The following is a 24,237-nucleotide window of genomic DNA, read 5'->3' as shown; positions in this document are numbered from 1 at the left end:
TCGTTTTTATTTCTCTGTCACTTTCTCCTATATATTTAATATCGCAATTATTATAATTAAGTTTGTCACAATAGCTCAAATGGTTAGAGCAGCAGCGTATTAAGGTGAAGGTCATGGGTTGGGATCCCACTCTGATTTTTGTATCTCAACTAAAAAGCTTACATAAAAATATTAATTAATTGAAAGAAGTTATTTGGCCAATCGGACCATGAAATATAATGTATTATAATTAAGTTTGTACACTCCACTTTTTGACAAATTGTCAGTCTTGTCTTTAGGTTTGAGAGGATGTTTCTAAATGAACATGCCCTTCTAAAAGTTCTCTAAAACTTCTTGTTTAAGAATTTTACCTACTTTTTCTGATAGTTCACCAATACGGCAAGCAACGAAAACGTAATGTTTCATTTTTGGTGGGGTGGCATTATGTTGAATAATCTATCTTATGTGTAATTATTTATTATTATGAGTGAAATATATGACTATATATTAGAAATATATGTGTATAGAAAACCTTAGAAAACCCACTAATATGGTCACTATGAAACCAGTAGATTCTTCTTGCCTGTGGACCTCTGTTGGTTTCATTTGGCTCATAGACTGTATGATGAAACTCCCCCTCCACCTGCTAATTATAAAAAGAATTTTAAACGATTAAAACCTTAGCTAAAAACAATGGATATCAGGAAATATTTATCGATTGGTTGCTAGCAAAAAGAATATAAAAAAATATTAACTTTAAAAGGTACAACAATTGGACTCATCCACCCCAACATTAAAAAACCCTAAAGTCCTATTTGATATTGATTTCAAATAACTATAAGACAAAGTGGCTGAGAAATAAAAATGAATTCTAAAGAACACTTGCCTAAATCGAACAAATTTTCTAAATTGAAGGACCATCTAAATGAAGCAAAACACAATTCAAATTTAAATACAACCATATTACATGGTTTCAACCCAGTAAGCGAACTAGATTGGTTTGTGAAATTTGAAATTAAAAAATGTAAAATAAAACATGGAGATAAATGCGTAAAAGATATAGTGGATTTTGATTTACCTCCCATTTTAATTATGTTCCTAAATAATATTTGACATATAAATTAATTTAATTTTTATTATTTATTTATTAATCTCTTGTTGATTTTTTAATTATGTATTACCATCTGTAAAAATATATTCATTATGTAATGTGATACAATATTTATCATTTACAATCATCCTGAGGGGCGTCAGCAACCATTGTTGATCTCCGAGCTTTCTGAATAGTTATTTATGAACAATTCATAAAGAAGTACCAGGGCCATCTACACCTCAAACACTTTATTGAGCTGTAGGGATGGATAATGTTGGACATGGATTGATCTAATATATTAGGATGTGAGGATAGTTTTGGAATGTGGAAAATTTCATGGAGATTAGTTTATTTACAAAGGTTATTTTGGGGTCGTTGTGGAGGGTGGTATTGGTGACACTAGGGATCATTGACTATGATTCAGAGGACTTTGGATTGGAAGTACTGAATTCGTTGTTTGATTTATCTATTTAATTTTTATTTTTTATTAAATATTTAATAAAAAGACATACAAATTAATCACAAATTTAAAATTATTTTCTTACAGTATTTACTAAGATAATATTTAGATATTTTATAATTCCCGCTTTTCGCACATTCAAAATTGAGCGGCAATAAAAATCGGCTACTCATTGGAATGTCACGTTGGCAGTGGATCCGCGCTCGGCGGTTTCAATTTTACAATTCCTGTCGAGACGTGGTTGTAAATCTTTCAACCTGATGATGTGCTTTAAGCTTGAAATCCGGACGTTGAAAACAACAAACTGTAAGTAAGATACAATTTTTTAAATGACACTATGTATTGGTCTAGAATTGGTTTTCTTTGGTGAAAAAAATAGGTTTAAACATGTTCTCATTAAGTTTCAATTTTCATTTTGGATTCATTGGAAGATAACAATTGAATTTGGTTTTTCACCAAGATCATACCGTGATCCAGATTATTCGATATTGTGTGGAATCCAATGAGTAAGGTGGGTAACATAGTTAAATATCTGTGGCTATTAGTTAACCTTAAGTTAACCTTCAGCCCCATATAAATGATTAAGTAACAAAAAGAAAATTTTCTATTAGGAATCTGTTCACTATTCTTTGCTGTACACCACCATTTCTGTGAATACTAAAATAACTATGTACAAAGTATTGTGAAACCTATGCTTCTATATACTAGCAATGTATGGAGTATCTCCTGTAAAACTAACCTTAAAAAACTTCAAATGATAGAAAATCAATTTTTAAAATGAACAATTTCTTCCTTTTGCTACACAAAAAAGTTGATCACCTTCATAACATAACTAAACTGTTACAAATAAAACATGAGCTCAAAAATGTACTTCAAAACTTAATTTCTACTCAGTTTTTAAACTTTTTTAAGGGTTGTGATTGATGGGGTTGATATACTATTATGACAATCCTTTCTTCCACTGCGACCTAAATAGATCATTGTGGAATTCCTATAATTGATAGCGTACCATGGAAAATGTGACTAAGCACTTACCTTAGTGCCTCTTCGTGGACCTCCTTGGTGTGAGGAAATGTCATTCCAAAGTGGCTGTTCTGTAATGAGGCTAATGGTTCACAAAGGATAAATGCCGATGACTACGGTTCCTCCTGACAGAGCCGGCATATTTCTGTCTCTGCTTTGCCCACCTTCTTCAGATGATATTTTTAAACATTAACATTCTTTCTTAAGAGTTGTTATTGACAAATTTATGTTGAATAATTGAATACAGTTTTCACTTTTTTCTGAGTCGACATCAATCAGTCTGAGCCCTTTTAAACTTTTTTAAGGGTTGCGGTTGATGAGATTGATATACAATTATGACAATCCTTTTTTCCAACTTTGACCTAAATAGATCATTGTGGAACTCCTATAAATTATACAATATAGTATACCAAACTGCCAAAAATGTAGACCATGAATGAGTTAAGAATAAGTCGTATGAGGTTGTATTTCAAGAGAGGCATGCAGAAAAGTCCATTAAAGGACCATTGCAGAACTACTTAACTTAGGGCATGCTAGGATTAAAATGATGGCTAAGACCATGATCTAGACACTTCACATTATCATATGAATAAATGCACCAGAAATAAGCTTGTGCATACACTGCCAGGAAGAAGAAGAAATTGCAGAATACGTCCTCTGTGAGTGCGAAGTACCTTGCAGAATGAGATTCAATTGCTTGGGAGAGGAAAATCCAAAACTTGAAGGACACGCATAAGAGTTCATAGCAATGCATTGGGCCTTAAACTTTAACAAAACCTATATAATAATGGAGATTTCACAATAGGCCAATATTGGTCACAGTGTGCAAGTTTGTAAAGAAAACAAATCTTTTTTAACTTTAATTCCAATCTTGCTTTGACTCAACCTTTGAACCAGATACCAACAGAATCTAGAAATTTACCTATTTAACAAGAAATTTATTGGATTAATAACAATATTTAAAGGACATTGCAGAACTACTAAATTTAGGATATGTTAAGACAAGAACAGTGGTAGGACTCCTGCCTAGATAGTGCAGAGTCTGTTAGCATATGAATAAACACAGAGCAGGAGAAATAAGCTTGAACAGATATTGCCAGGAAGAAGTAGAAATAGTCGAACATGTCCTGTTAGTGCGAAGTACTATTCAGAGTGAGATTCTTACTCTTTGGAGAGGAAAAGCCAACACTTGAAGTATACACACTAAACAAAGCATGGCTAACTGAAAAGACTTAAGATTACCGACAACTGTTGAAATAATGGAGGTTGCATAATATACCAATATTGATCATGGCGTATAAGATGGGAAAGAGAATTAATCTTTTTAACCTTAATTCCAACCTTGTTTTAACTCAACCTTTGTACCAGACACCAACAGAATCTAGATATTTACCTATCTAGCAAGAAATTTACTAAATTTGTAACAACCTTTAAAGGACCATTGCAGAACTACTACCATTGCAGAACTTAGGACATGCTAAGACTAGATCGATGGCTAAGGCAGTTAGACACTATAGATTATATTGGCATGTGAATTTAGAAACAGAATCTAGAAATTTACATAGCTAGCAAAAAACTTTCTAGATTTGTTATAACATTTAAAGGACTTCTTACTCTTCAGAGAAGAAAAACCAAGACTTGAAGGATTCACATCCACAACAGAACAATATTGGTCATGGTACGTAGGTTCGAAAAGAGAACAAATCCTTTATAACCTTAACACTAACCTTGCAACCAGACACCAACAGAAATTTACCTATGTAGCAAAAAAATTGCTAGATTTGTTATAATATTTAAAAGACCATTGCAGCATGATGAGAGTCTTACTCTTCAGAGAGGAAAAGGCAAGATTTGAAGGATGCCCATACCTAACCGATCAGTAATTGGTACTGTTATTTCTGAAAGTGAATGAATCCTTTGTAACCATAACTCTAACCTTGCAACCAGACATGAAAAGAATCTAAAAATTTATCTATCTAGCAAGAAATTCGCTAGCTTTGTTAGAAAATTTTGTAAATTCGTCGAAATAAGCGGTCGACGGTAGAATGCGCTCGTCTTGCTAGCAATATGTGCCACGGCCGCAGGGAAATGGGATAAACTCGTATAAGAGGTTAACCCTTATCACATCTTTTTTCTTGAATCATACTTAAAAAAGTAAACGAATAATTAATTTTATTTAATCCTACATCCCGTCCAGTCGTCTGACTGCAAGTAGACATGGAAAATAATAAGTCGAAAGTTACGCCAATATTTTCTTCCTGATGTACGCAGGTTTTTTTTCGAAAGAACGTTCATTCCTCCAGTTTTTCTCAAAGGTTTTCCTGTTTGAAATAGTTTCGTTTGAGACATTAACCTTGGATGTTATCAGTCTTTCTCCCCACGAGGCGGGAACTGGCTGACCGGCGATTTTCGTCCATGTTTTAGTTAGTATCGTTCTTGGTCCTCCAAGGGCGGACTCCCGTCCGTTTCCTCCTGAAAATCAAAGATCAGAGTAAGTAACTTGTTTTTGTTTTAAAACAATTGATTTTAATTTGAATTCAACTTTGTCTCTTTTTTCTTTGTTAATATTTGTTTTGTCTCGGATCGATTAATGCGTTCCATTTTAACCTTCGGTCTGCATGAAACTATTGCTGAGGCAGTCGGGTCGAAAAGATAGAATCATTTGAACCTTAATAAAACTAGGATTTACAAGTTTTATTCAAACCAGTATAGTATATTTAACCCAAACTCGACTGAAAATCAAAACTTGAAATTTAATACAAGCCGCATCAATTCCATAATTTTACAAGTTCAAGGATTTTCATCATACCAAATTTCATTAAATCTCTTGTAAGTGATAATCACGAATAATCTGGTTCTCGGTTTGGTCTGTTTGAAAAAGAAATTCAATTATCTATCACGCTTTGAACCTCATAAGGGGCAAAACTATCTTAAGATGTCTACTAATTGACATAATTAAATTTTTAATAACTAGTTCTACATTTCTTTGAAGATTCAGTCCCAAAATTGACATCGACAACTCCTCTTCGAGCACACAACAATAATCAATAAAATCAGACACCCATTCATAGAAATAGGGACTGACTACATGATCCCAGAAACATTCTTTACAACATCCTCTCAGTTATAATGATATGGTATATAGATGGCTTGAAAAAAAAGAACAGGATCGGGTGTTTTTGTGCAAGCCAAAAATATGAAGAATAAAACTCATTAGGGAAGAACATTTAACCAAAAAAAAAAAAAAAAAACGAACCCAGTAACACTAGGTACGACTACGTCTGTCATTTATGATTGATACAGATTTGCAAAAAAGTTAGTGAACATTTTTGATAAGTTAATAACAATAACGAATAATTTCCTCGAAGAAATGAACTTCTATAAGAGCTGTAGGGGTGAATGCAACAATATTCGATGCTAATCCTGCAATAACTTGTATCAAAGTATACTTTTAATTTGTTTATTTTTATTATTTATGTTTGTATGTATTTTTTATACAAGCGAGCTCATTTAGACTCCAAAAAAATAATACTTGACAGGATCACTTAAGAAGGAACAGGATCAGAGTTTACTGTACAAGCACAAAACACGAGCAATCAAACTTTTTAGGGAAGTACACCTCGGTCTTTCAAGCTAAAATGCCATCATTGCTTGTCTTATGGGAAATCTTAAAAAAAGGTTACACTAACAAAAAATCATACGATTAGATAGCCAAGCAACTATTAAGTATTAGCATGTAAAAACAGTCAAATCAAAAGTAGTAAGTGAATGCATCCAAAATCTCCAAAACCCGGGGCAACACAATAGCTTGATGATGTCATGGATACAAGGTATAAGGGAATTTGGGGTAACGTAAAAGCAAACACACTGGCCAAAGGTGGATCTGCAAGACCATATCTAGACCTATAACGAATATACAGGATGTCTCTCTATTCAATACATTAACTTGATCACCAGCATATCTATGTCCCAAATGGAAGAAAAAACAGATATAAGCCATGGTCCAATTCTCAATCCTTCCGCAGATATTCAACATTTTATGTTTTTTCAACTCTCTACGGGTTTTGTCATAAATCTACTCGTAGCTTAAATTGCTATAAATGCTTCTTAATTTGCTATAAGAAGGCGCCCTTCTAGAACCTATTTAATTTTTGGTAACAAAACTAAACCCTAAATTTAAAAAAAATGTTAAATTTAAAATTTGTAAAAATTCTAACTTTGGAAACCTTTTTAGAAAGATTCTCGGTAAAGCTAGGCAAAGTTCGTAACCACTTTTTAGCGTGAGTTTTTAAAGCATTGAAAAGAGTGTTAAATTTTTTATAGGAATGCGCCATTCTAGAAACAATGTAATTTTTGGTAGCAAAACAAACCCTAAACCTTTAAAAAAATGATAAATTTAAAATTTGTAAAAATTCTAACTTTGCAACCTTGTTAGAAAAATTCACGGTAAAGCTTGGCAAAGTTCGTAACCACTCTTTAGCTGTATAACGATTTCTTTAATTATATCGAGCCAAAATGCAGCAATTTTATACTAATTGAGAAAAAAAGTGGGGCGGTGAGAAAAAGGGAAATGGGGATAAAAATTATTATCACGTATCTAAGTTTATCTTATAATTGAGCTTTTTGTCCTGAGTAAAATTTATTTCCTAACTTTAACTTAATAGAAAAGCTCAAAAGTAAGCAAATTAAGAAAGAAAGATACTATTGTTCACATTCTTTGTTCTCTTTCTTTGATGTGTTGTGTGCGATTTTTACGTTGGATTTTTTTCTTTTTTGAGCTTTTTTTATTAGATTAAAGTTGGTTTTTAGAACTTCTGTGTTGTTGTTCTTTTTTTGTCTGTGTTTAGTATAGTTTAGTAGATATTATCTGTTTTGTTGTTAGCTATGTCATTATTTCTTTATTTTTTTTAAATTTTCTTTCTTTTAATAGGAAATGTAACGCTCCTTTTTTTCTTTTTTTTTTTAATTCCAAAAAATGTATGGTTTTAGAGCTATTTGTTCGTTTATGACGAAAACTGAAGATAGATGAAATAAACATAAAATGTTGAATATAGGCCCCGAACCTATACTTGGGATAACAAAAACAAGCAACTCCTCCATCACAGAATGGATCGAAAAAAGGCAAAAAGAGGAGTGGATAAACACTAGGGGCGTTAGGCACAGTAAACCTTCGATAAAAGAACCCTCAACAAAGTGGGTGGACTGTAAGAAATTTGATTAGCAGGCCCAGTTTCAGTGGTTGAATTTCGTATACGGTTACGTTGTACATCCCAAAACAATCCTTCTGCGGGCAAACGTGGCGCCACAGTTTGTTAATAGCTGAGTTGGTCTTAGCAGAATCTGCACCTGCCGTGTCGGGCTATATCAGTCTTCTTCAGATGCCCATTCAATCTGCAGTGTCCTGTTAAGAATCTTGTTAGGGTTCGTAATTTTTCCTTGCATCCTTTGATGCATTCTGTTGTTTCTTTCCTTCCAAAACTTGGTAAAGGTTCTCGTATTGTTTGGGCCCAATGAGTGAATTACACTGGTCCTTATTTTAATTGTCTTTTTGCCTAATAAACTCATTGATAGTGTGAATCCCTATGCCACAATGCTCAGGGACTTAACACCGTTGCTGCATCCCCCTTCCTTGTAAGGTAGTCCGCTCTCTCGTTTCTTTCTACTCATACATGTCCTGAGACCCAGCAGAAAGTAACTTCATTTTTGCATACCTAACTTATTTAATTTAGTTTTGCAATTCAACACCATCTTGGAGTTAATGATTAAGATTAAGGTTTGATAGTTGCCTGGCTGATATTTCGACTAATATGACGTAGAGTGCTGGTATGTAAACAATGTTTTCAATTGCTCTATAGGCATCGGGAGCTGGCATCATCCTAAACAAGCAACCAACTAAACTGTCGGCTCTAATTGAATAGTACTTTGAGATAATTTTATCATGTAAGTCAGGGATAAGGTCAGTTTGAAAGAAAACGCTTAGTTCCTTCTTCTTCGTTGAACATTCAAGAAATATATCCTCTTTATCAGGACTTTGAAACTATTGTTAATAATATACAAGGCTAACTTTTATGAACATATAATAGACGAGTGTTTGATCCCGTTCAATTTAAATTTAATTTTTAATTTCTCAAGTGTGGAACCGTACGTTTCCGTACTGTAAATAGATGTAAATTTCTTCGGTTTTTATAGTTTTTAATTGTTATGAAAAATAGTAGATGAATGTTTTCAAAAAGTATCGTGTGTACCTTAGTAGAGAAAAGTTGGTAAATAATTTATGACCCTGTTTCACTGATACGCTACCCTGTTTGAGATTGTTAGCTCCTATGACCCACATTCCCTACTTAAAAATAATTCTTTAATCCATTATGGTGTTTGATGGTCATACAGCAAAATTGCAAAGTTTTTTCTTGAGAGTATCATCTTTCTTTGTACTTTCAGCGTTATTTCTTCGTATTAAAATTTCTTGAATGTATCAAACTAACAAAACAAAATTTAATTTCTTGTGAATGGAATCATGAAAATTATGTTTTTCAATTAGGCTTGTTTTGTAAATGCGATTTTCAATTAAAATTTGTTTCTGCAGAGAAATTAGATATCCCAACTGAGAGACTTTTTTAAAACATTTTCTACTGCTCCTTATTCATCCTTATTCATGACACTTATTCCTCTAATAATTTATTATTTATTTAATCTTAACTCGCGATTACGATTTACTGTAACAGTTCGAAGCCCAATAATTAAGACTTTACTTAATTTACTCCAGTAAATAAAAACGAATAAGCCAAATTGAGAAATAAAGAAGAAAGAAGTAAAGTCGTAAATAGGGGGCAGGAAATTGAGTCGGCCTTTTTGTTGTTGTCAATTGATTCAGCCCTTATCCAAGGAAGATCTTCAGTATATCAAACAGTTTTCCACCGAATGAAAACACGTGAATTACACATTTTCTTCCTTAATCAATTTGCTTTACGACCTATTTACAGAAAGTTCTTAAGTCTGCGCACCCTGAGAAAGCTTATAGTTTATGGATAAAAATACTATCAATTTATAACCATATAGATGAATGTTACACACGTAGAATTGAATTTGTTTTTACAATTTTAAAATAATAATATAATAACAACCACGTTCAGCGTAGGAAATATTCTTAGAGATCTTGTAGTTTTCTTTTTTTTCAATAGAATAGATACAACTAACTTTTTTAAACTGTTTATATATTTCGAGGCAGCCATCTTCAGCGCAAAATTTCGTTTACATACATTTTTCTTAAACAAACATCGTTTACAATATACATTTCTCTTGATTTTTTATATATCGTTTACTGGCTCGTGGACCCGGCGGTCGTGGGTTCGATTCCCACGGTCGCACTAGACTTTCTGACCCCTAACTAAAAAAATTGATACGGCGTCTCATTCATGGAAGGACCGGGTCAGGTTCGAATCTCAACAGTCCTTAATTTTATGAAATTCATGATTTTATAATGGAAAAACACCGGGGGCTTAAATGCACACGCGTTATTGCGAGTCCCCAAAATGGAACTAAGAATTTGTTGAAAAAAGGAGCAATGTTTAAGGGTCTTGAAAGTTATTGATTAGTGAAAATTAAATGATTTTTATTTATTAAAAAATTCTTTGATTCAATAAATTCTGTCCTGCTTTGACTACCTTAACATAACTTGTGCTTTCCGTTCTGGTCCTTTTGAGATCACTTACATCATAAGCAACGTGGTAAGTAAAACGAACCATAAGCTTAAAAGCGTGTAGAATCTTTTCTCTTTAAAACACTTAAAATGATAAGCACAGTTAGCCTGAATATCTCTTTGTTTCAACACGATTACAAACGTATATATATTGGAATTTTTTCATATTTTTACATGTTCTATACAAAAAGCTGACTTTTACAAATGTTTCGTCGTTCTAAACTGTTGATCACTGTTTCCCGATAATTGTGCCAAAGTTGAAGGTTAAAAGTTGGAGGATTAAATTATCCGTTTGTCCTTTGCAAGAACGGTCCGATTGCACTTAAGGTTGAATTTTGACACAAGGCATCCTTGGTGTCATTTGTGCAATTTCCTACTTATTGTCTCCAAAAGCTTTTTTCGTAAGCTTGACATCGGCAACAATTTTGCCAATTTTTTATTACATCTTCTTATAATTTGAATTCGACTGGTCAGACTAAAATAATATCAATTATTAGCCCTTCTCTGGTCGCAAATGTGAAATGTATTAAGGTGTTATTTCCGAAATTCCATAAAATTTATATATTTAAAAATCTAATTTAAGTAATGGTTTATCGTAATATATAAACATTTAGGATTGCTACAAATTATTGGTAAAGCTTCATATGCAAATGCGCACTTTTTTATTATTACGTATGTGAGGGTGCTCAGTTGAGTTTTTACTATAATCTATTAATCTTCAAATATACTCAGATAAAACATATTTTTATATCATTTGTCCTTTTAAAAGCCACGGCAGTTGCACAAGGCTCCTATCGTCATTCCTCAGATAACATCCGATTAGCTCGTACTCCCTGAATTTAAATATTGTGGCCGTCCCTGCACTAAAGACCGAACTTTTCGATGTCTTATCTTACAACCTTAACTTTACCGAAGGTGCTTGGACTGCATGAAAGCGAAAATGATTTAATCAGGTCGAGTAGTTGAATACATCCTGCTACTTAACAAATTGAAAGACAGAAAATCATTGTGTCATTCAAATAGCACTCAAGACGAATTACAAACACATCCCTCAATAAATAATAATTATTAATAATTGATAATCAATGAGAAATCTGAAACTTCAACGATGATATTCCATGTTAATTTAGAATTTTGTGGTATTACTCTCTTGGATGATGTGAGGCCCAAAAATGTCAAAAATACACTGCCTATCAAAAAGAAAGAACAAACCGACCACCTGGTTTGTGCACGAAAAAATGGCCAACTTTGGAAACGAATACTTTTTCAGTCTTTTAAGTCACAGACGTGCACTAGGTCTCATGTTTTAGGAAACTTTACGCCGAATAAGATGGCTTTTTTACATGTCTTCCTAGCTTCAGTCATTCATCAGTAAGGTCACAAATTCGGGAACATGTTAATTTTGGCACTTTTTACGAAAACGTCAAATTGAGCTGTGGAGCCCTATAGCAATCGATAAGAAATTTTAATAATCTTTCAATTAATTGGTCATCTTCCACTTTGCCCGATTTCTCGTTCCACAGCTCAATTTGAAGTTTTCGTAAAAAGTGCCAAAATTAACATGTTCTCGAATTATTGAATATACTGATTCTAAAATATGAGACCTAGCGCAATTCTGTGATTTAAAAGGCTCAGAAAATATGCAATTCCTAAGTTGGTCATTTTTTCCTGCAAAAGCCAGGTGGTCGATTTTTATTTTAATTTTATTTATTTATTTATTTATATTTTTTTATATTNGAGCTGCGCCCTACAGCAACCGATAGGAAATTTTAATAACCTTTCAATTGATCATCTTCCACTTTGCCCGATTTCTCAACCGATATCGAAGAACCCGAGAAAGTGATCGGTTTTTTTTTCATGGGCATGTAAATTTTCCGGGTTCCAAGCTCAATTTGAAGTCGTAAAAAGTGCCAAAATTAAAATGTTTCCGAATTTTTGAATGTACTGATTCTAAAATATGAGACCTAGCAGAATTCTGTGACTTAAAAGGCTCAGAAAATATAACAAAGTTGGTCATTTTCTCCTGCAAAAACCAGGTGGTCGGGTGATGGGCAGTGTATATAATCGGTATATATATATATATATATATATATATATGCCATGTATGTACAATGTAAACTTTTTAACCTATATGACTAAAAAATGCCTTTTTTGACACTGGTAAATAACTTTAACTTCTTTTCTCTTGTTTATTTAAAAAAGGGACCTTTGACATCAACTTTCAGCTTAAGCTTCTTCATGTGGAAATTTCTAGTTATATACTAGCAGCCGAATTCTCCTCCCAGTTTTTGTGACCTTAGTGTATTAAATGGTAATACAAATGTTATACTTGGGCTGATAATCAAATTTCTTTTGCGTGACCATTTTCGCATTACCGGGTAGACGTTTTGATTAGGTTAGGCTCGTTACGGTTAGTAGTTTTAGGGACGGATTTTTAGGTAGGGATATATACGTTAGGTTTCGGGTTGTCCCAGTCGGTTCTACACGAGAAAATAATACATTAATTTATAAACAACTTCAACGTAATATAATGCATCACCAATTCTATACTTAAATGTAATCTATCAGGTGCATTGGAAATGAACCAAATATATACGTATCACAACTAAAACGAAAAGTTGTATCTCAGATGATATATTCCGATTTGAATTCACCTTTTTTTGGTTTACATAATATTCGGTTTGTTTAAAACTGTTAACTGTTCTTCGTTATATCATCAATTATTGCCGTCCGTCTCGTATTTGTCACGCGATTCTGGGTTCGAATCTCGGTACATTCCGTGAACTTTTATTTAAGAATGATTTGGAAAAAAGTATATAAAGTGGTTTTGATTTTTCGTACTTGACATACAACGGTGTGTATGACAGGAATTACTTCTCTTATTGATAACTGTCATGTGAGTTTGTTTGCTAATCAAGGAGCACAAATTATTTTTAATCGAGGAAGACACAGAATTCCTGAAAATTATCTCTTCACTTTTACCTTTTATAGCATGTATTTAATCAGTGTTCTCAATAATTTATCAGGGAAAAAGTAGTGTGAGATGGCATAGTACAGTAGCTCCTTTTTTATTACAACAAAAGAAGGGAAAACAAAGTGTGCAAACAATATAAGAAGTTCGACTTCGAAATTTGTTTGCAAAATAAATTCCTTGTTCCTTTGTGTGAAATTAAATTCGTGTAAAGAAACTCAAGAAGTTATTGAGTGCGGAACTTGAATCTTTGCATTGAATCTTCGAGATCGGTTTCTTCTTTTTACTATTTACGAGAATTCGTATTTATTACTTTGCCACACACTTTCTTGAGAGTTGTTAAGTTAGGCAACGTCCACCATTTTATTCAGTTAAAAAATAATTGTTGAAATGAACTTATTCAAACATATATTTTTATGTTTTTTTTCGCTCTGTCCATTTTCGACTGTCGTTTTACGACTATGACTATGACGAAATTTTCTTTTTAAAGGCTGATTGGCGATGTCACCTTGGAGGCGTTGAAATAATGAAAAGCAACCAATTGACACGGTTTTCCCTACAAGATCCTCATTTAGATTTTCTCATTGAACGGTTTGCCTTGCGAAACTTTTTGTCGCAACACGAATATTTCAATTAGCATAGTACTAATCTTAGCGAGTCTGCTTATCTGATATGAAATATGCTTTTACTGTTGACGAAAATAGTACATGCAGCAAATTCTGATTTGATTCATTTGACTAAGATAGTTGGGATAGGATATACTGTATATGCATCATAGTCAGTATTAAAGTCATTTTATTAGAACAATAGTATTCATATATACTGGCGATATTCTCACTAGAAAAATATGTAAATCTGTGAAACTTTCGGCTGAACCTAGAGAAATCTAAGATAATAATTTTCAAGAAAGGGGGAAAATGGTAAAAAAATGAAAGTTTGTTTTGCCGAGACCAATATCGAAAAGGTAAGTGAATATAAATACCTAAGTATATTGCTTTGTTCAATTCTTAGGAAGACTTCAAAGATTTAACAGCTAAGGCTAAGCTATGATACGGTTACGGTTTGATTGAACAGGCAATGAGAATCTTTGGCGTGATTTGAGATTGGGTAACATAATACTAATCGTAAAAATTAGAGATTCTCTAAAACTTAATAAATCACCTTTTAATGAAATTGAGCATTTGTCATTTAAATGAGGAGGAAGATCTGTACCATTTTATTGTTACCTGTCCAAGTTTATGTGACTTGAGGAACAAATGGCTAGGGTTTCAAGTCCTCCCAGTAATCGTGTGTACAGATTACCTGAATGGAAAAGATTGGGTCAGTTTAATCAGGTATTGTAGAGAGCTTGCAATCTTAAATCAAACCTGTAACAAAAAAATAACTTTTATTCTTCTCTTCTTCCTTCGTGGTTGTTCGCTTATTTAAAGATCGTTTTTTTTTCTTCAGGAACATACAACAATTTCGACATATCATTTTATTACAGCTGTAATAAAATGATATGTCGAAATGGTTGTACGTTTCCGAAAAACACCTTAAAAACGATCTTAAAAAAATAATTGCTTACAACTAGCTTCCAAATAATAACATTAATAATAATGATTATTTGGAGATCGTGAGGTGCGGTCTGGTGTGACGTAGGTTTTAGAAAAACATTTTCTTTATCGGGCCATCGTTTCGATCTTTATTGAAATAATCTTCAGGGCCTGGGATTTATAAACATTGTTTCACATTTATCAATCAAGATTCAATCAAAGTATTCGTATAAATTTTAAACGTATTTTCTAGCATTGTATAAATTCTTTTTTTTTATCTAAAATTTTCTAGCATTGTATAAATTCATTTTTTTATTCAAAATTTACTAGCATTGTATAAATTCATTTTTTTCCACATCCTACATGTATTTGTAAAATTGAAACAATGTTTATAAATCCCAGGCCCTGAAGATGATCTCAATAAAGATCGAAACGTTGGCATGGTAAAGAAAATGTTTTTCTAAAACCTACGTCACACCAGACCGCACCTCACGATATCCAAATAATCATTGGCTAACGGTCAAACACCGCACATTAATAATAATGTAATAATAAATAAAATAAATAAATTTTTTTAAATAGTTTTTCGGGTTGATGCAGAATGCAATTCTTTCCTGCACTGCGACCTAAACAAATCTATTGCCGAACCTGTATAGCTTACAGCCTACCTTGTAAAGTGCGCTATTTGTTATAAAACTGAGCACTTTCTTTGGTGCTTTTTCGTGGATCTCCTTGCGTCGATTGGATTGGAGGTTAGTGGGGAATTTTATGCAGCTGAAACATTTACACAAACAAACGACTATATACACAAATAAAAAACTATAGCATATGTACCGTCGAAGCGAGTACAATAAAAAACTATATACACAAACAGAAGGTTCTATGACGCTGAATATTCTAATTTGGTATGATTTAAAAAGAGACATCAACAAAATGCTGTTGTTTTTGTGTGCATGTTTTGACAAACATTCTATAAACAAAGTAGGCCAGAAAATGGTCAAAAATTGGATTTTGACCTCACTTTCGCTAAAATCGGTGTAAATCAATTTCATGGTTGATAATCGTTTTAAAAATATTGTCAAGTTTATAACAGTATCAAACATCAAAATCGACCTATTATTTCCATAAAAAACCGAGATTATTTTCTGTTAAATAATTTTATTATTTTGTTGTATTTTCTTATAGAACTATTTTATATATATTTAATTGTACATAGGTAGTTAAAATGCAACTATTTTTACTTCTTACTCTTTCAAATGGTCTGTTTGACCTAAAATCTTTTAGCCGTTTTTGAATTATCGCGTACCAATCAGAGATTCCGATCTCGACTTATCAAAAACCGTACAAATTTTTGGGGTAAAAAGCGATAATTCTATTATCGATATTAAAATTCAAAGAAAAATTTATATTAGAGATCTCTAGAGATGCTAAAATGAAATTTCTTTAGTTGTAAATTAGTTTCACTAAAAATTTTTATAGCCTAGTTCACATAAAAGATATTTGGTTTTTAGAAACATTTTTGTTATTATTACATAAAAAGTTCTGAAAAATTATATATTAACATAGTGGATTTGAGCAAGTAGAAAGGCGAAATAAAAATAATAAAAACGAAAAATTCCAACTTACCTTTTTTTTTGTGGGGGGAGGGTTGGCGAAATCAGGGCCTATTCACATGAAGTGACATCGTGTAAATCGCCAAAAATAGTTTGGTCCAAATCCGTGGCCAACCAACCTTCTCAGACAACGTAGATGTCCCTTTTGTAAAACTCACTGTTATCATGTATTAGTATCCAAAAAAGACATGTTTTAGTCATTGACGTTAAAAAAAGTTTACATTGGAAAAAACATACACCCAATATTTCTGACATTTTTGATCATCATCCAGGAGAATCAAACCACAAAATTTTAAAGAAATGTGGAATATAATCGTCGAAACTTTGGCGTTCTCATTGTTTATTAATGTTTATTGATTATTATTTTGGGAGAAATTTAATTACGTTTCTATAATTCACTTATTCACAATCGCTACTAATTCGTCTAGAATGCTTTTAATTGGTTTTCTGTCATTCAATTTGTTAAGTAGCAGGAGCTTATTCTATGAGTTCAACTCCTTGACCTGATCAATTAATTTTTACTTTCATGCAGCTCAAGTACTTTCGGTAAAGTTAAGTTTTGTAGTTCGAAATATAAGAGAACATCGGTAAAGTTAAGGTTGTAAGACACCAGAAACTTTAGTGCAGGGACGGCCACAATATTTAAATTTAGGGAGTACGAGCTAATCAGCTAATCTGAGGAATGACGATAGTAGCCTTGTGCAACTGCCATGGCTTTTAAAAGGACAAATGAAATAGAAATTTTTGTTTCTAAAACCAAAAAGAAAAAAACGTCCTCGCTGATTGGAAAGCCCGTTCCGGCCGTTGACGAGCAAGAGATGCGTGGCGCTTTTGAAGGGGGTGAAATCTGCCCGAGGCCTTTGCCAGTTTAAGCTTTAAAACGGATTAAACTGGGCTGAATTTAAATAAAATCGAATCACCGGTCTTCATTTGTCCGGGTGCTCACCGTTAAATTGACGCCCTCACTCTCAAGGTACTGAACGATTTGCCTCAATCCACGAAATAGGTGTCAATTAGTAAAATTAAAATCAAAGTAAAAGGAAAAAAGCTCTTCTTGTAACAAATTGATTAATTAATGAATAGGCTCTCCAGTAAACTTGTTAAATTTTAATTCTTTCTAAATCTTTGTTTTTGGTTAATTTAAATTGTTAATAGTTTGATCTATGAATTCCTCTGCTAGTTTTTATTGCAGATTGTTAACTATTATCTTCAAAAGAACTAAATTGTTTGCAATCATATGTAATATTAATAGGGACCGACACGCAGGTGAAGTCATCGCCGACCCCCCCTCCCCGAACCTGCTCCGTTCACGCTAATAAGTTACTTTTATTCTCGAGATATCACACACTCACCTCTGTACTCGATATTCCTCGGGGCGGGGTCGAACCCACTCCATTCTCGCTAATAACCTACTTTTACTCTCCAGACATCAAACACTCACCCCAGAGTATTCGAGCTTCCTCGGGAATTAAACAATCCCGTCCTTTCACGCTAATAAATTACATTCATACTAGTAAATAAACATAAACACTACCCGCACAACACACACACTATACATATGTAAATCCCTATATCGAACAGCGATTTGTGCTGCCACCGTTCCCCAAGACTACGCCCAGGTGTGACAATGTGCTAAAATCTTACCTATATGTCAAGCCTTCAACAATTAAAAATGTGCTCGGCCATTATTTTATCCTTGAATAATGGGCACCACCTACCCGTTCGTTTTCCGGCCAAACGGTGTCCGTGAGTTATTTTTGAAATCCTATACGACCAATCAAAAAATGTATTCACTAAAAAATTTATCTGACGCTTTCCGTTGATGTCTCCATTATGACGAAACTTGATACTTTCGTGTTATAAAATATCACTTGACAAGGAATATTCGTTTTGTCACAGGAAGTGATCAAAAATAGCTGTTTGTCAAACATTAATAAATTCAATTAATCGATATTGTAGCAGTATTTCTCCTATTTTAATGTACGCCAAAAAATTATACATTAATATACTATTCTATCCCCCTAATTTGTTTATTTTTCTAGATTCCCTGCTTTGTGGAAAAAAATAAATTATGAGAAAGGGCGTTTTTTTCCTGATTGCCTTTATTAAGATTTTTTAAAGGGGCTACTCCAATGCAATGTGGTAGCACAGGTGTCCCTGTGTCATTTGAGTACGACCTGTCCCCAAATGTGTGAGCACGATCCCTTCCTTGCGTTTACGATCGGACGGTCATCACTCAGTCGCACTAATGACACGCAAGAGCTCGGACGATCCGGCCAATTGAAACTGCCGACGTTCTTTTATTGTTCGTAGAGACACCGATGGAATGGACTGGCGAGCAAACGTCCCAAATTTCGCCGCCTCTTCTGCTCGCTATTTTCCACCCTGCCCGACGTGTGACGTTTTCCCGATGCACTCTAGCTTAGCACATCTCTCTTACAAGAGCACGATGAGAGAGTCCACCGAGAATCTGTGATAGATAGCCGAAACTGCGATTAGAGGGATAGGCCGTGCCTCCTTTGTCTCGAATCACCCCAAGCTCGTGCGTTTATCGCATATCAATTAATCAAATCAATACTTAACGTTACTATAAGTCCATTGTTATTTTTAATTTCACTAATTTCGTGGTCCGCTTGACCAATTAAACATTACAATTAATTAAGGTTTTTAATTGAGATGAAAAAAAGCTAATGGCACGAGAGGGATTCGAACCCACGACCTTCGGCTAGATACGCCGCTGCTCTACCACCTGATCTATCGTGACCTCGACCCTCTCGGACATCAACTCCCCATCTCAACCCCACCTTATGAGTTTCTCTCCTTTTGCCATTTTTCAAATGTCGTGTAATCGGTTTGGATTCTCGACGACAATTGAAATGGCGACGGAGAGCTTTAGTGAAGTGTACTTCAGTTAACTGAACTCATAAGTAACAAATGAATTTGCTTTCTTCTTCAAGACCATACCTTGATGCAGAGTGTTCGTGAAAATCAAGGTGGTGGGTTTTGGAAAGGGATGGCGTCCAGCGGTATAAGGAAAATGGTTTTACAAAAGGAGTAAGTTCGAGTAATGTATAGCATATCAATATCTCGGGTCATCTTAAGTAGTCCTCGCTAGTATTATGAGATTGAAAACGGTTAAAGATTTTTTTATTAAAAAATGTATTTTACTGCCAATATCAACACTGTTTTTAGGAAATGACAATGATACGTGTTTTGTGTTCAACCTTAAGGATATATCCCTAAAATATTATGAAACAAATAAAAAACAGCGCTGAATCGTCAATTTATTTGATCTCTCATTTCTATACTATTTCAAATTTTATTTTTTCTTTAAACGGATTTATTTATCCCTAACTTTATAGAATTCACGCCAATTGGTTTACAAAAATCGGACCATTTTGGTATGCAAGGTCTTAAAATGTTATGTCACCCACTTTGTTTTTGGATTACTAGTTTGTTGTGCAAAGGAGGACGTTTTCCATTTTATGGCCGACTGTTCAATTTTCTTTATGTTTCGTTTGCGATATTTTGATCCCCTTTTCTTTTTCTTTTCTGTTCTGCATACTCTTTTCTGTTCTTACCATCAGTAATTGGCGTCTTCTTGTATAGTATGCGCATTATGTTTGGCAATGCCGATTTGCGTTAATTCAGGATTTAATTAGTAAAGATAGTATCAAAATCTATATGCATCTGTTTTTTTACCCCAGCATTGACTGAGTTATTTCTCGTATAGAACGCACGCAAAGTACAAATGTATCGTTTTGGTTTTGGGCAGACTTCCTCCAACGGAGGGATATCATTTTATAATAAATATTTTTTATTTTAGTTTTTATTCAGTGGAGTCGTGTCTCACACATTAGCCAAGCATCAATTACGTAAATATTCATTAATAGTGGGGTAGGTGGTTTACGAGCCGAAGGACAGACACGCTAACCACTCATATATCGAGGTCCCCCTAAAACTACTGATTACTAATTTATATAACCTTAAATCTGCACCTGCTTGTACATATGCACACATGTGTTCAGAGTTGTTGAGTTGTCCGTCACTTCTCGCAGGCCACCGGCAATTTCAGCGTTTGTAATTTACAATAAATTACCGGCAGGCGTCGAGAATCACTCACCCCGGGGGTTGGCAGTCCGGGGTCAATCCTAGGTTTTTATCCGTCCAGCCTTCAAAGTTGGACTCCGGGTGATGTCAACAGCAAGGTCATTCAGCACCCAACGCAATCCGTTCCTAACTCCAACCCCATTTACACTTTCGTTCACGCTTAATTACATTTCATTCACTCAGTTAGGGTGGAGTAGTCGATATATTTCCATCACCCTTTATGGTTTTCAATTTTACACCTATTATAATACTAATTTACACCTATTATATAATTAACCTATTTGGGGATGGATGGGGTACTCAATATTGCGACATCGACTCTCTCATGCTTCACGCTAATAAATACATTCACTCTCAACTAACACTAGGCATCATACTGTCAGTACTAAATTCAATAAACAACCTGTTTCCACCAATAATCGGAAAGGGACCCAGATACTCGCTGCCGTGTTCAAACACAAGTTTCATATCAGGTGGTATTCCTACGCGCTCTCTATACGGAGCCAAGGAATTGCACCATTCAATAGGGTGGGACAACCTTTCTCTTCTTGCGGGACATATACTCGGGCTTTGGCCCAAAAGTACGTGTCCGTGTATCAACCTCGCATGGCCTAGGGTGAGGATGGTGGTTTTTCTACGAGTCAGTTCTCCGAGGGCCACCTTACGACAGTGTTCTTGATATAGCAAGACTTGATCTGCTGATCCAGCCCACTGACGCTGTTACTTACTCATGTTTTTTTTATTGCCTTGTTACCATCAGAGAGCCTGATCGCCTTTAGCCGTCACCTCAACCGACTCACCCGCCTTGTCGTTACCCTCATAGGTTTATTTGTTTTATTGCTTGATTTGTATTGTTTCAATTAATTCGAAATGCTTGGTTTAAACTTGTAAGCATAATAATCAAATCAAATTCAAATTACTATGTTGTCAAACTTATAATCTCTTGTGTAGACAAATACGCAAATAAATAAATTATTTATTTTGTTTTTTAAAAGGTTACTTCAAATTTACTTGTACTTTTGTTTATATTTCACCCGATAAAAATGGTTGATTAAATTTTAAGAGTAAATGTTAAAAATAAATATTGATCTAATAAATACGACGGGAAAACATAAAACAGTATGTGCGAATGAAACGTTAATAATCATTATTTCAAAACTATTAATAATTATAATTATCAATAAGTAGATAATTGACGTGAGTCAATAAAACCAAGCCTCATCAGTTTATTTAATCGCGCTTAAGTGTAGAAATTAGAATGAAAATGTTACCCACAAAGGAGCACCTCCCATATAAAAAACTTTCACAATATGTATAATTTTTTAATTGAAATGTTGATATATTGTTTCGTTTATGCACTGAAAAAGCAATTAAAAGCATAAATTTTTTAAGCACAATGAAAAGTGTAAACACTCTATTTTAGGATAAATCCTGCTCCAAAACGTTCGTTGATAGAGATTACTTGAATCGGATTTGAGTCGAATTGAATTGGTTTTTCACCGAATCTCATTAATTATTGTGCGACGGTTGGATGGAAGAGATTAAAGATATATTGAGATATTACACGGTTTTGACAAGAGCCGGTACATGAAACGGAAGAAATTTCCATAACCGTCGTGATGAATGGGCTCGTGATGAAAAAGTCCGTGAAAATGATACTGATTAAATGATTCGAGCTGACGACAAAAACAAAACTTAATAAACGTAATTGTTTTTACGAAACTGATATTGATTTATAAAGTAAGAATGTTGGAAATTTCGTGTTGTGATTTTGTGCAAAACATACCCATAAAAGTGGAATAAATGACTTTCGGGCGGTTTAATTTTATTATGATGCGATATGGCATTGTAAACAAGCTGAAAATCGTTTTCGTTTCACTTGTGTGATAAACGGTACCAGAGTCAATATCAATACCGTGAAGTGTCTCATAAGAACGCAGCCTATAAAGAAGCCAATTTACCCTCGCAATACGTACGTAAACAACCCGATTATTTTGAAGGTTTTAATGATCGCACTACTTGCTCGAAGGTATAAATGTCACGCTTGAATAATTGGAAATATAACCAACGCTCAAAAGCTTAAATCTGACTGATTGAGGTTTTTCACTATGTTTAATCTTGCCCTTATGTGGGCAGAGTGTTTAACATTCCCAGAACATCTGTCCGTAGGGTCTTACATCGTTACCAAGATACTGGAGGTTATTCCAGAAGGCATTCATCAGATCATCATCCTGTCACATCTCAGAGAGACGATCGTTGTGTTGTTTCGAATGTACTCCAAAATCGACGTTCTACGCTGTTGAGTTCAAGTAACGACTTGGATAAGTTAGAAATGTTAATGTCAGTTTACGCACAGTAAGTTGAAGACTTTCAGAAGCTGGATTACGTGCGAGAAGACATGCCACTGGTCCACATCAATTCGTCTGAGTAAGATTGGACTTAAATTTTGTTTTCGAATGAGTCAAGGTTTTGAGGTCTTCTGACGACCGAGGGAAGGTTTATAGAGAGCGATACATCCCAGCAATGTTTTCACTCCGGAGAAGCTATGGAGGTTCTAGTGTTATAGTTTGGTCAGGCATTTCTATGGCCTAGCAGTCGTACGTTACATTGAAAAAATTTTATCAGAAGAAGGTGTTCCTTAAATGTGTAATTGGTGACGGTTTTATTTTTATGAATGAAAGTGGAATGGACAATGGACAATTTTGACTACTTGGAACGGGCTTTAATGATTGGAGAGACCAGCATGTAGTCCCGACTTAAACCCTATCGAACACCTTTGGGACGAGTTATCAAAGAGGGTAAAAAGTCGCCCAGTGATACTAGAGATTTGCAGGAATTAAGAATGGAGCTGTTGGAGGAGTTTGAAAATATTCTACAGCACTACATTCCAAATCTTATAACATCAATGCCACGTCGACTGCAAGAGGTGATCAACGCAAGAGGACGATTTGGTACTGAATTGAATATTTTTTTCTTTGTTTCCAATTTTTTTTAATCCACATTATTGGTAAAATTGTTCTAGTCGGTTTAATTTTTATATAACTGTATCTAATATTTTTCTTTAAAAATATTCAGTAAACCACAACAAATAAAAACTATAAGGGTTTCAAATAGTTACTTTTAAAAAAACGAGGGTTGCCACTTTTCTACCTCTCAGTATGTATCTTTCTGTCCGTCTCACCCTCTCTAGCGAGTTTTCTCTAGCCATTTATCGTTCTTTCTTTCTCTCATTCTCATTCCCACTCTTTCGTCTTCTGTCAAATTACTATTACATTCAAGTTTATATGAACACGTGTGTATATTTGAAATCCTTTGAAAGTAAGCCCTTCCATTATCTCGTCTTCGCAGCTCATTAGGTTGGGCTGAGTTGGCCAAATATATCTTCTCCTTGATAGGAATTGTAAATTCAGTTATGCTTAATTAGTACATGGATAAATATGTACGAATTTATATAAGTTCATAATGGTTGTTGGTTTATATGTCTGCTGTTTTTTTTTCCACCGTCTAATCTCTTGTCTTGATAATTTTTTGTCAAATTATAGACATAAACGAATATTAGATTATTAAAGCCACCTTAAAACGTTAGCGCAAACTGTGAACAGTCGCTGTTATTTGCCGCAGCGCGATTTTGATGATCGATATCGCGTGAGGTTTTTGATAGTTGGATGAGTGCATAATAAAAGGTCAGTTGGGGTCAATACCTTCCATAATTTATTTATTAGTTAGCGGTCTGCAAAAAGTGGGGTATGTAATTCAC

The 24,237-nt window shown here is 34.0% G+C and overlaps 1 long non-coding RNA gene across 1 annotated transcript in view; it reads right to left on the bottom strand.

Annotated features, from left to right (window-relative positions):
• Positions 1-4,939: 4,939 nt before the first annotated feature.
• The window catches only part of LOC112126547, an 89,817-nt gene continuing 70,519 nt past the window's right edge, over positions 4,940-24,237 (bottom strand). The window contains exons 2-5 of the long non-coding RNA XR_002910036.1: positions 16,384-16,527; positions 15,426-15,531; positions 14,449-14,589; positions 4,940-5,027 (exon numbers count right to left, since the gene is read on the bottom strand). This is a non-coding gene — a long non-coding RNA (uncharacterized LOC112126547). The remainder of the gene's footprint in view (positions 5,028-14,448; positions 14,590-15,425; positions 15,532-16,383; positions 16,528-24,237) is intronic.

The sequence above is a fragment of the Cimex lectularius genome, unplaced genomic scaffold (assembly GCF_000648675.2).
Source record: "Cimex lectularius strain Harlan isolate CLEC.00 unplaced genomic scaffold, Clec_2.1 scaffold3, whole genome shotgun sequence".
Lineage (NCBI taxonomy): Eukaryota > Metazoa > Arthropoda > Insecta > Hemiptera > Cimicidae > Cimex > Cimex lectularius.
This window is presented reverse-complemented; position numbering and strand designations above follow the sequence as displayed.